Below are 10,283 nucleotides of genomic sequence, written 5' to 3' on the forward strand. Positions count from 1 at the left end.
AAAATGCGGTTTATTTCACAACTGATTTATTGATTTCATCTCGAAACCACACGGAGATCAAAAACGAAACGTTCGTGGCATTTCCGTCGGACGAGTCGAGCCTCCGAGGAGAAACGAAAGCTGGCAACCCGGTGACATAGGTTTCTCCTTATTGGCTTCATCAGGAGTGCGTGCGTGAAAATTAGGTAGACACGTGTCATGCTGCGCATGTGGGAAGGCCCAGGCATATGTCTAGTGTAAAGTGGAAAGGATGAAATGGAAAAAAGGGTGAAGTGCCAGCAGCCCATTGTGAAAACAGGAACGTGTCCCCGATATCGGGGGCGCGTTCCGAATATCCTCGACAACGCGACAGCGGATATCTGCTGTGATTCACCTAGGCGGGAATATTAAAAACGTGAAACATTTTCTGCGGATTAACATAAATGTTGGGTAAGGGAAAAACGAGGGAACCACAAGCAATCATCAGCGCGGTCTTTTGTGGAAACATGCACCTAATACTTAAATCATGGAATTGCGGGGAAACGCCATTTGAGGTTGCGATATTGTCAAAATATTTTCCCTTGCAAATAAAAATATTGTCCCCAATTCCTACTGCTCTATACCTGCCTAGACCCTCACATATTATTACTCAATTGCTCTTCTTCCTCTTTTGTCGGTAGTTTTAATTTTGGCAAATAAATTATAATTTTTTTTTCAGTTTTCGAAAAAAAAAACTAAAAAAAAAGTTCCTTTTTCACAGCATCCCTGGCGGGGATCGAACCCGCGACCTTTGGATTAGAAGTCCAACGCGCTATCCTCTGCGCTACAGGGACATTGATTGAGCTGCGTCTAAATATCGTATACTTCCGCCGAGAAAAAAGTTAAAGACAAATTTATAGAGGAAAAAGAAAACTTTAAATGATACGCGAAGCAAACACAGCACGTAGCGAAAATGTTAAAAATTAGTTAAATTCGGCCAGTAATTTTCGGGAAAAATTCTCGGACTGGTGTTCTCGTTAGTTTTAAGTGAGTGTATTAGAGCCGGAATGCAATACATATGCATACCATGCGGCTCCAAATTAGCCCCCCCTTTTTTTAACATTTTTACAAAATATTATTTTTAAAAAATTCATAAACAACGTTAAATAAGAAAAAATGCTGCTGTATTGCTTATCGTTTGTCCACTTTTGCTAAACGTTGCTTACGCCACAGGTAGCGCAAAATTACCGCTTTTTTTAAATTGAGGCATGGGTGAAGTAACACCTCAAATTAAAGGTCCTTCAAAACTACATTCAATAGTTTATTGCGATTCAAAGTCGAAAACAAACCAATTTGCTATCAACAAACCAGTTTTTCCATTGTTTACGTACTATCTAAGTTTTTTTTGCATTTTTCACCAAATTTTTATCTGTTTTTATCATAAACCCAGCAATGGATTTTGAGCTGCAATACCCCATTGAATGTAGTTTTGAAAGATCTTTAATTTGAGGAGTCACTTGACTTATGTTTCGCTTTTAAAAAATTGGCCATTTTGCGCTATCTAAAAAAAAATAAACAAACGTCAAAAGATAGTGTTTTTTATACTATTTAATGTTATTTTGGAATTAAAAAAAAAGATAATTTATTAAAAGGGTAACAGGGTGGGAGAAAGAGCCACAATTTACAACTGCACGATACACCCGGTGTCCCAAAAAAATAGACACGACGTTTGAGTTCATTTTTTCAAATGGACAGCCCCGCTTCCTGGGGCACAAAAAACAGAAAGTAAAAGGAGAAAAATCAGAATTGCTGTTGTTTATTGCCCTCTCAACATTTTACGTCCAATGACATTATAAATTTTCGCATTTAATAACCATTGCACAATGAATGTTGGAATAATAAATAGGGCACAGTTCCCTGAAAGTGAAATATTCCTCAGTCCTTCACGAACACCTTTGTTGACCTTAGCTTTGATCAGGGCTCGCCAAATTGAGTTTCTTGCCACAGGTTTCGTTACCGTGATACAGAGCGTTAGAGCAATAGGAGTCCGAGTATTTCGCTCTTTATTTCGAATGTAGGTAATTCTCATCTTATCACCTTGTTTTTTGGATCCTTCCTGAATTTCGCTTTTAATTACAATCTCCGCCTCTGTCTCCAATAATTACCCAATTTAACACTTAAATTCCTTCTTTAATACGCATTCCTCCTATTAACCAAGACATGCACTTAGCAGTTTTGCATGTCTGAGTGCAAATCGCTGTTGCGTATATAGTTAACCAATCAGTGGCGCCGAAAAGGGCGAAATTACGCGGTAGGTAAGGCCCTAGAGCAACGCAACTCTAACTGGGAAAAAAAATTGACTGGCATTGAAGTTTTGCGGTGGTAATTTGCTTTAGATAAGTAGTCGTTGCGTGTCGGCATGCGCCTTAAACCCCCCGAAGCCTACCAATGTGATTCACTTGAAATGGGTTTTCAATTAAAACTAATTGTTGCGGTTATGGCCAACATTCCAATGAATCACCATGAGCTTAGGTGACATGGTAACCGCAAGGACAAGGTACTGTTAGATTTTACCATCAGCATTTTCACCAAAATGCACAAATCTTAGCACAAAATCTCGCGTTATGCCAAATTTGGAGATTTAAGAGTGGGCAGGGTTGGACTTGTTTACTTTTAGACGCTTTATGGTTTATATTTTATAATATACAGGAATTATTACACTCCTGTATAACAAGAATTCCTTTCAAATGGCGTTATGACGACTTAAATTTGTTCAACGAGCTCGTTTCGGGCTTGTGCCGAGGTGAAATGGGCGACCTTTGGCATGTGCGCCTTGACATTGCGGTCTATGCAGTGGTGTAACTAAAAAACAACTCAGGTGTGACAATTTAATAATCAGAAAAATTGCAGAAATCTGACCCCCCGAGGGTGGTTCCGAGGGTGACTCCTCACCCTCAGCGATGCTTTGATTTTTACCGTTTTCTGTGTAATTGTGTCCCTGTACCAGCTGCCTCTATAATTGCTTTCATAGGAGTACCTATATTGTCCCACAATGGGCCAGTCGAAACAATTATGATGGGATCCCATTGGGTCGTTGTGTTTTTTCTTATGTGGGGTCATAGCGTGAAATGAAAGATCATACAAATTGAAGGTGGCAAGTGTCGGATCCAAACTAGTTTTCGCCCATGGTTCGCCATCAGCTTTAAAATTTTGATCGTCGATTAAGAGTTCGTCCAGCAACGTCCGGAATTCTCTGGAAGGCCCAAGGAATCGTGGTTTTTTCGAACTTCTTTTTCTCTGGATCATCGTGGAATCGTCTACGGCGTGTCGGTGTCGGTCCGCGGCGCCTGAATTTTCGTCACATTCGAAATCGTCCTGAGATTTATTGACATTTCGGTTGCAGAAAAAATTCTGAGCTCTTATGGGGCACTCGCTCGTAGCAAATTGAGATTCAATTCTTCGACAATAAGCGAGCTTTAACACTCTCCAAAACGCCCAAGGAGTCAGGTTTTTCCTGAAGTTTTTTTCTCTCGATCTTCGTGGAATCGTCGATGGCGTGTCGATGTCAGCGTGTTACTCCCTTTGCTGACTTAATGAAACATGCGCAACTAATTAAGCAATTGCTCACGAAAAATGCCTGCTTCTTTCAGAAAAACTCCAAACAAGCGCAATTTCCGATAATGCGCTCTTTAATTGCTCATTGTTTGGCTGCAAGGCAACGCCTATGGTAATCGAGTGTTGAAACCGATTGAAACAATATAATCCCGCCTTTTCTCATACAATCATAATTAACTCTGAAAATAAGTATAATTTGAGGTAAAAAATAATTCGTGATAATTGTTCTTCGCCTTGCCATTTTTTAGTAATTAGTTCTGGTAGAGGAGCTAAAAAATTGTAGGTACACGCATATATGAAAGGCAGCCACCATGTTATTCGGTTAACTGTTGAAAATGATAATAAGGAAACCACATAAAATGGCCGTAATTGGTCTTGATAAGCAGCGCTTTTTTGAGAAAAAAAAACCATGTTAACCCAGATAAGATAAGCAGCAGAACTAATAACCGCAAAATTGCTCATGCAACAAACACCGGTAGACAATGATAACAAGCAAAATATGAGTATCAATAAATCATATTAGATACTCGATATTATAAAATCCGCAGCCGCTAAACATACTAATTTATTGCAAGTCGAGATTATAATAATAATAAACATGTTATTGACGATGAAATTATCATAATAATAAAATGCAAAGCTGGTGCGCCAAAATCAATTAGATATGGTAATGTAGTCGGGATGTATAATGATTATTTAAAACTGTTGTCTTTCCCGATTATTTGATTTGTTATTCGGCGCTCGTCTGCAGACTTTCAGCCGACATACCCATCGCTGAGGACGAGACGAGTTATTCTAGATCCGAATCCGGTCCTCGCTTAGGATTGTAACACTCTCAATGAACTGATAGATTTGATTAAAATAAGGCAGGTATCTATTGATTATATGACAAGATCAATCTTGACAAACGCACCTCTTCCGGCGTTTCTTTCGAGGTGTTGCAGACGGTCACAATTCCATTCTTCTTTAGATTGCAGTCCGTTCGATGGCCTGCCTTTAAAGGTGCTGTTTTAAAAATGACACCTCCAGAGAAACAGTTTGACCACATCACCTTTGGGGTCTTCTTAGATTTGACCAACATCGAAGCCCAGCCGGTGCTAAACGGAGAAATCTGCTAGCTGCTGCTGGGGCCTGGTTAGTGGTTGCGTGGGTGATCTAGGAGCTGCCCCTGCGGGCCTGTTATCATCTAGCATAGGCTTCATATCGGCACTTGTGATATAACTTTTCGAAACTAATTTGTCAGGTGTTGACGCAACACCTTCGGTATATTAATTCTAAAATATTAAAATTCAATTTACCTCTCTAAAATTCGACAGGAATAAGGCTCCATGATTCTCCAATTCTCTTTCAGAATAGTTGATAAGGGGCGCTGCAGGCGCCTTGCAGCAACTGTTTGGGAACTTGCGCGTTACCCCGCCGATGAGAATAATAACACCGATAATAAATAACGAGGAGCACTAATTTAGTTTTCAAAAGCACAAATTTTTACCGCGAAAGTTTGTGAACAAAGAAAACGGAGGTTTAAAACACGGAAAACTTTCAGGCGCTTTCAGAATCTCAGCTGTCAGGTGAACCCGGAAACGTCAACAAATTAGGCGGCCATCATGAAACAAAACACTGCTGGGCTGAGACGTTCAAGTATACCTTTATCCTCTTTTAGCATAATACATCTAGGTGATTTGTCGTTTTGCGTAACGCGCTGTCAATCGTTACATTTCGTGACGTCGATAACAAGTTACGTGATTAGTTCGATAGTGGATTCCACTAGGGCTGCAAATAGAGCGGATATTCGATGCGCTGATAGGGCTTGGGCGGTACTAGCCGCCCATCTGGAACGTTGCCAGGCTCCATAATTCTTGTTTGTCCATGAGATGTTATTTTTTTATGCACTTTTCTCGGGCTGCGAACAACATTTTGTGACATAATCTTATCCCATCGTCCAAGGTAATAGTAGTACCAGCAACTCAAACAATTAAAAAGTGATATAATTTATGACTGTATTACATACCTCTACCTACACTTGCTTGTCACGGACAGCAAAAAGCAGTTTAAACGCCACGATTGTTATATTTATGACGTTTAAGATCAAGGTCTGAGAATTGAAAAATGTCCTCTCTGTGTTGTGCTGAGATAATTGGACAGTTTGTGATTGAAACTTCCGTCCCTTGGGACTGAATTGGTCTACAAAAATCAGCATCATAGTATGTAAATGTAATAGAAATTCCCCCACTTGGTTTGGAATATATTACAACAACATGCACATGTCAATTAAGCTCGTTGATAATTTGTGTTTTTGACGAGTTTCAAATTTGGGGCAAACTCTCATTCAATTAATTAATTTCAGGATGCATTAAAGCCTCCTTGCACATATACAGTTGTTAGATTTGAGATTTTTATCAAAGAAAAATGGACCTATAGTGATGGCGTGCGTAACACACCAGTGCCCGCACCACCTTAATTATTGTACCCATAACGCACCTTCCTCGGTTTGTGTTGGCTAATAACTTCGCACTTATCAGGCCAGTATTTATGAACAACTCGAAGTTTCAAAGCTGATAATAAAAGTAACGAAGCTTCAGTTAAATTTTCTTTATACAGAAACAATCCGAGCCGACTTAATCTCTCTATAAATTCTCCTCTTGAAGTCTGTACAATAGATCGGCATACTACAAAAGCCCGAAAGCTGACTGCCAGTGTCAACCCGAGGTAACGTGGGTACCGGAACGCTTTTTTTTTATCACATTGATATCTAATGTGTCGTCTCCAAGACTGAAGAAAGCCTCGGGGGCCCCAACAACGATGCCAATGCCCCGTTACTTTTAGGTGAAATTTCTTATATTGTACAAGATTTCCTTCGTTCTCAGTCGGTTGGGACAGAGAAAATAGTGATCATGGGATGCGGTGTTAAAGTCAGAACTTGAGAGGCAAACTCAGTCACACCTGAGACGGCTGAAACCCCAAGGTATCCTTCGGGTTTGAAAGAACTGAAAAGAGGCGACTTCCTGGGTGGGTTCGAGCACAATGGCTGTACGTGCGTTTCGGTGCTGCCTGGAGATCTTTCGGGAGAAACACAATGGTAAATCCACGTCTGTGTGGGGAAAAGGCATACAGAGATGGTCATGTCTTAAGGCTCTCAAATAAACTCGGTATAAATTTTGAAGCAAAATTCACGATGCGGCGAAACCGCTTTTGTGCGTTGGAAGATAAAATTTGGAAAAAATCTTTAATTCGTCTCAACTGCAAAGAAGTGTAGGTAAAGCCCCATAATTGCCGCTTCCAGAATCTCCGGCGTGGTGGACCACCATGCGATACTTCAGAAATTTGCCCCATTGACTCCCAACGAAGCAATCCAGCGGACAATGGGATTCAAGTCTGGCCTGCCACGTGGCCATAAGTTGGCTAACGGAACTGTCGAGCCGCCATTTTAGTCCTCGACCAAAAGTTTCTTGTCGCAACGACCGTAATAAAGCTAGTTAGGATACTTCCATATCTCAAACATTCAATCAACTCATTCACAGAGTTTGAAATATTCCCTCTAAATGCGAGGCATTCACTGCAGCTTTAAAGCCCGTGCAATTGACGTTCCACGAAGAAATTACCATTCCGGCTGTCATTATTCGAGGGCAAAAAGGCATCAGCAGCTACTTAAACTTAACAAAGCGGTCAAAAAAAGACGGATCACCAGTCAGAGTGGATCTCTTAATGATCAGATAGACGAAAGAGGAAGACGAAAATAAAGAAGCCACTAAGTGATGGGTGGTAACGGTGCCACAACGTGAAAGGCCGCACAAAGTGCCCCTGTCCGTCACTTAGGATGATTTGGACTAAAACACCCTTTAAAGAGCGGCGATTATCGCACTCGCAAAACAATTTCTGTGGGTACTCGTGATAGCCGGCAGCCCCCTGTGGGTGGGGCCCTCGACGGTGGTACCCCAAGTGCAGTAGCACCAGGAACAATGCCGACGACGCAGCCCTATCTACCGAGGCATCTCGCAGTACGGCAGCAAGGAAAAATTCCCATCAGTGTCTCGCCTCACCATTATTGTTATTTAGTTTTTTTGACACGCCATTGGTTGAATTGTTTAAACAGTCGAGTGCAGAACGTTTTAGTTGAAATGTTCGAGCGTCGCAACTCTGACGTCTCTCGTCTAGCTTTCCGAGGGTGCTCCAGGAGCAATGGCTGGGTTCAACCACCCTCCCCGCCACTGGGCTTTGATTTAACCACAAACAATGGTACCCCGGCCATTGTTCTTAGAGAGCGGGCGCAACATTTCACGCTCGGTGACATCGGGTACCGCCATTTTTCTCCTTTTGTCCATTGCGGGATGGAAAATGGTGTAAATTTGATAAAAATTCGTCCCATCCGAGACGAAATGCCGGCAGAAATTTTCAAATCGGTTTGGAATTTTTATGGCTTACTCGCGTACCGCTCGGGATGACGTAGAAAAACCAAGAACGTCGTACCGGCAATTAATAATTGTGATCACGTTTCCGTGCAGTAATATATGGCCAATAAATATATGACCAAAAACAACGATCAAATACTAAACGGTACCATCGAGATAAAAAAACCCAATGGTGAATACCTTTGCGAAACTTATGTATGTCGAATCGCTACTGTGTGTCGTTAGAATTTTTAATTTCGTTTCGGGGATTTATGCGTCTGGACGGTGTGATAACCGTATTAATGGCTGGGTTGGGTTCTGCACTGGCACCAGGAGTACTCCATACCATTTTTTATCTACAAATCTGACCATTTTCCGACGCATCACGCAACGAATGCACCACATATACGCAATTAGCACAGCGGCGTGTCCTCCGCGCTTTTTCGATCTGATAATGGCAAATAATAGAGTTATTCTAGCGAGACGCACGTTATTTGCTCTTCCTTCCATTAATTGGCTTTCAATGCTCCTGCATTAATGCAGTTTCTAGGTTCAGGACGGTATTAGAGCGCAATTATTTTCCATGCCAGATGCATAATGTCGAGGTTGCATTGTAACCGTGTTATTAGCAGTAATCTGAAAAAGTGACTTTGGTGCAACACCCCTGCGAACGTCGCTGAGGAGGGGCGACGCTGGACTCGGGGAAGGTTCGACGGTCAACGGTTCAGTGGCGTGACACGAATCATCTGAAACGCTCCAAAAACTTACTAGACGCGCTTGAGACGCCACGGTAATTCTGAAGTCGAAAAAGAGAGAGATTCTCCAGGGGAATGGCAGCTCGATCTCCTCGTGAACGAAATCAAAATTGATATTAAAAATAAAACTGATCCAAACGTCCTCCGCGCCTGTTTTGCAGCTCGCCAGACGCACGCGACGCCGCTGAACCTAGAAATGATCGGGGGCGTTCCGATTATACACGGTGTCTCTAAAGGATCTGTACAAAATTCGGCTGCAGATTTCTGAGGCCAAAACATGACGATTCAATCCGATTCACCTTGATCGAACAATGAACGGTTTCAACACACAGGACGTCAAAGTTAAAATTAAAAAAAGAATAAAATTCCTTATTTCATTTGTCACGGTGCCGTCTGAACAAAATGTCGTATCGGGGGGTTTTAGAGAGGAGAAATCAGAACCACGTTGTAGAGGGATAGGTAAACTCTCTTTGAAGGGCCATAACTTTATTATCACCCGGTATAAAACTTATTCATGTCAAAACTTGTGTTTTCCTCAATGTTCTATGAAAAAAAGACGTCTTGGTGCAAGTCCCTACGGACTTTTCTTTTTGAAACATTTGAAGTTTGAAGTTCGCTGCGCAACTTGAAAAATAACCTTAACGCGCGTATTTATTCGTATATTTAAAGCAAAAAATCAAAATATACAATAAATTTTCCATTTTTATTTTCTTTAATATTCGTTCTTTATTTTGACTACACCAATTTTCTATTATTTATTTTGCCGTATTGTACGAATGTACGTTAAAATTGTTTTACCTGACGTGCAGCAAACATGAAATTTCTAATATCTCAGAAAGGCACGCCCGCAGGGACGAAAATCCGTGGAACAACTTTATACAGACTCTTTAGAGACATCTTGCACATCTGTTTAACACCTGTAGGAAACGGAATTGATATAAACACACTAAAAATATCCCCAATTATTTTTGGGAATTTCAAAACGCTCACGAAGCGCCACTGTAATATTAAGTGATGAAACTCGTATTTTCGCGCTGGCTGTAAAAGCTCAGAGGTGTAACTGGAATTTCTCAAAGTCAAAAGCTCAACGTTTAAATTTATAAGAAGCATGGCACATAGTCAGTCAGTGGCGTACCAGTCACGGGTTCACGGGGACGGTAAGAAGCATCGCGGGATTAAAATGGCTGACTGGGCTTTAAAGGGCAATAATTCCTGTTTAAGAAAATAATAACTGCGTCCCGGGACGTGCCACCTTGCTGGCTTTCCCATCGCAATCTAAAAGACCGAAGTTTGGTTCGTCAAGTCTTACAACATACGAAAATTCTTGTCAGCTATCGCCCAACACACCTAACACGAGTTAACCGAACCAACCTTCAGATTCAGGTTTGAAAAGAGAAAACTCTAAAAAATTAATTAAAAAATAATCTATAAGATGTTATCAATAAATTACCGAATTATGCAAGATATTCCGGTTCTTGTGCGGTGGCAAGAATTGGATATTGCAAAAAGCCCGTGAGACGCCACTGAGAATTCACATGGCGAAACAATTTTTTGAGTCATTTTGGAAACT

At 41.2% G+C, this 10,283-nt stretch overlaps 1 long non-coding RNA gene and 1 other non-coding gene across 2 annotated transcripts; both read right to left on the minus strand.

Annotated features, from left to right (window-relative positions):
* Positions 1-739: 739 nt before the first annotated feature.
* TRNAR-UCU (transfer RNA arginine (anticodon UCU)) lies at positions 740-812 on the minus strand. Its single transcript has one exon. It is a non-coding gene; the product is annotated as a tRNA-Arg (tRNA).
* A 3,482-nt stretch (positions 813-4,294) lies between these two features.
* LOC136342012 (uncharacterized) lies at positions 4,295-5,121 on the minus strand. The gene is made up of 3 exons (XR_010732591.1): positions 4,872-5,121; positions 4,625-4,804; positions 4,295-4,563 (listed from the first exon to the last, which is right to left on the minus strand). It is a non-coding gene; the product is annotated as an uncharacterized lncRNA (long non-coding RNA).
* Positions 5,122-10,283: the final 5,162 nt, after the last annotated feature.

Source organism: Euwallacea fornicatus, chromosome 11 (genome assembly GCF_040115645.1).
Source record: "Euwallacea fornicatus isolate EFF26 chromosome 11, ASM4011564v1, whole genome shotgun sequence".
NCBI lineage: Eukaryota > Metazoa > Arthropoda > Insecta > Coleoptera > Curculionidae > Euwallacea > Euwallacea fornicatus.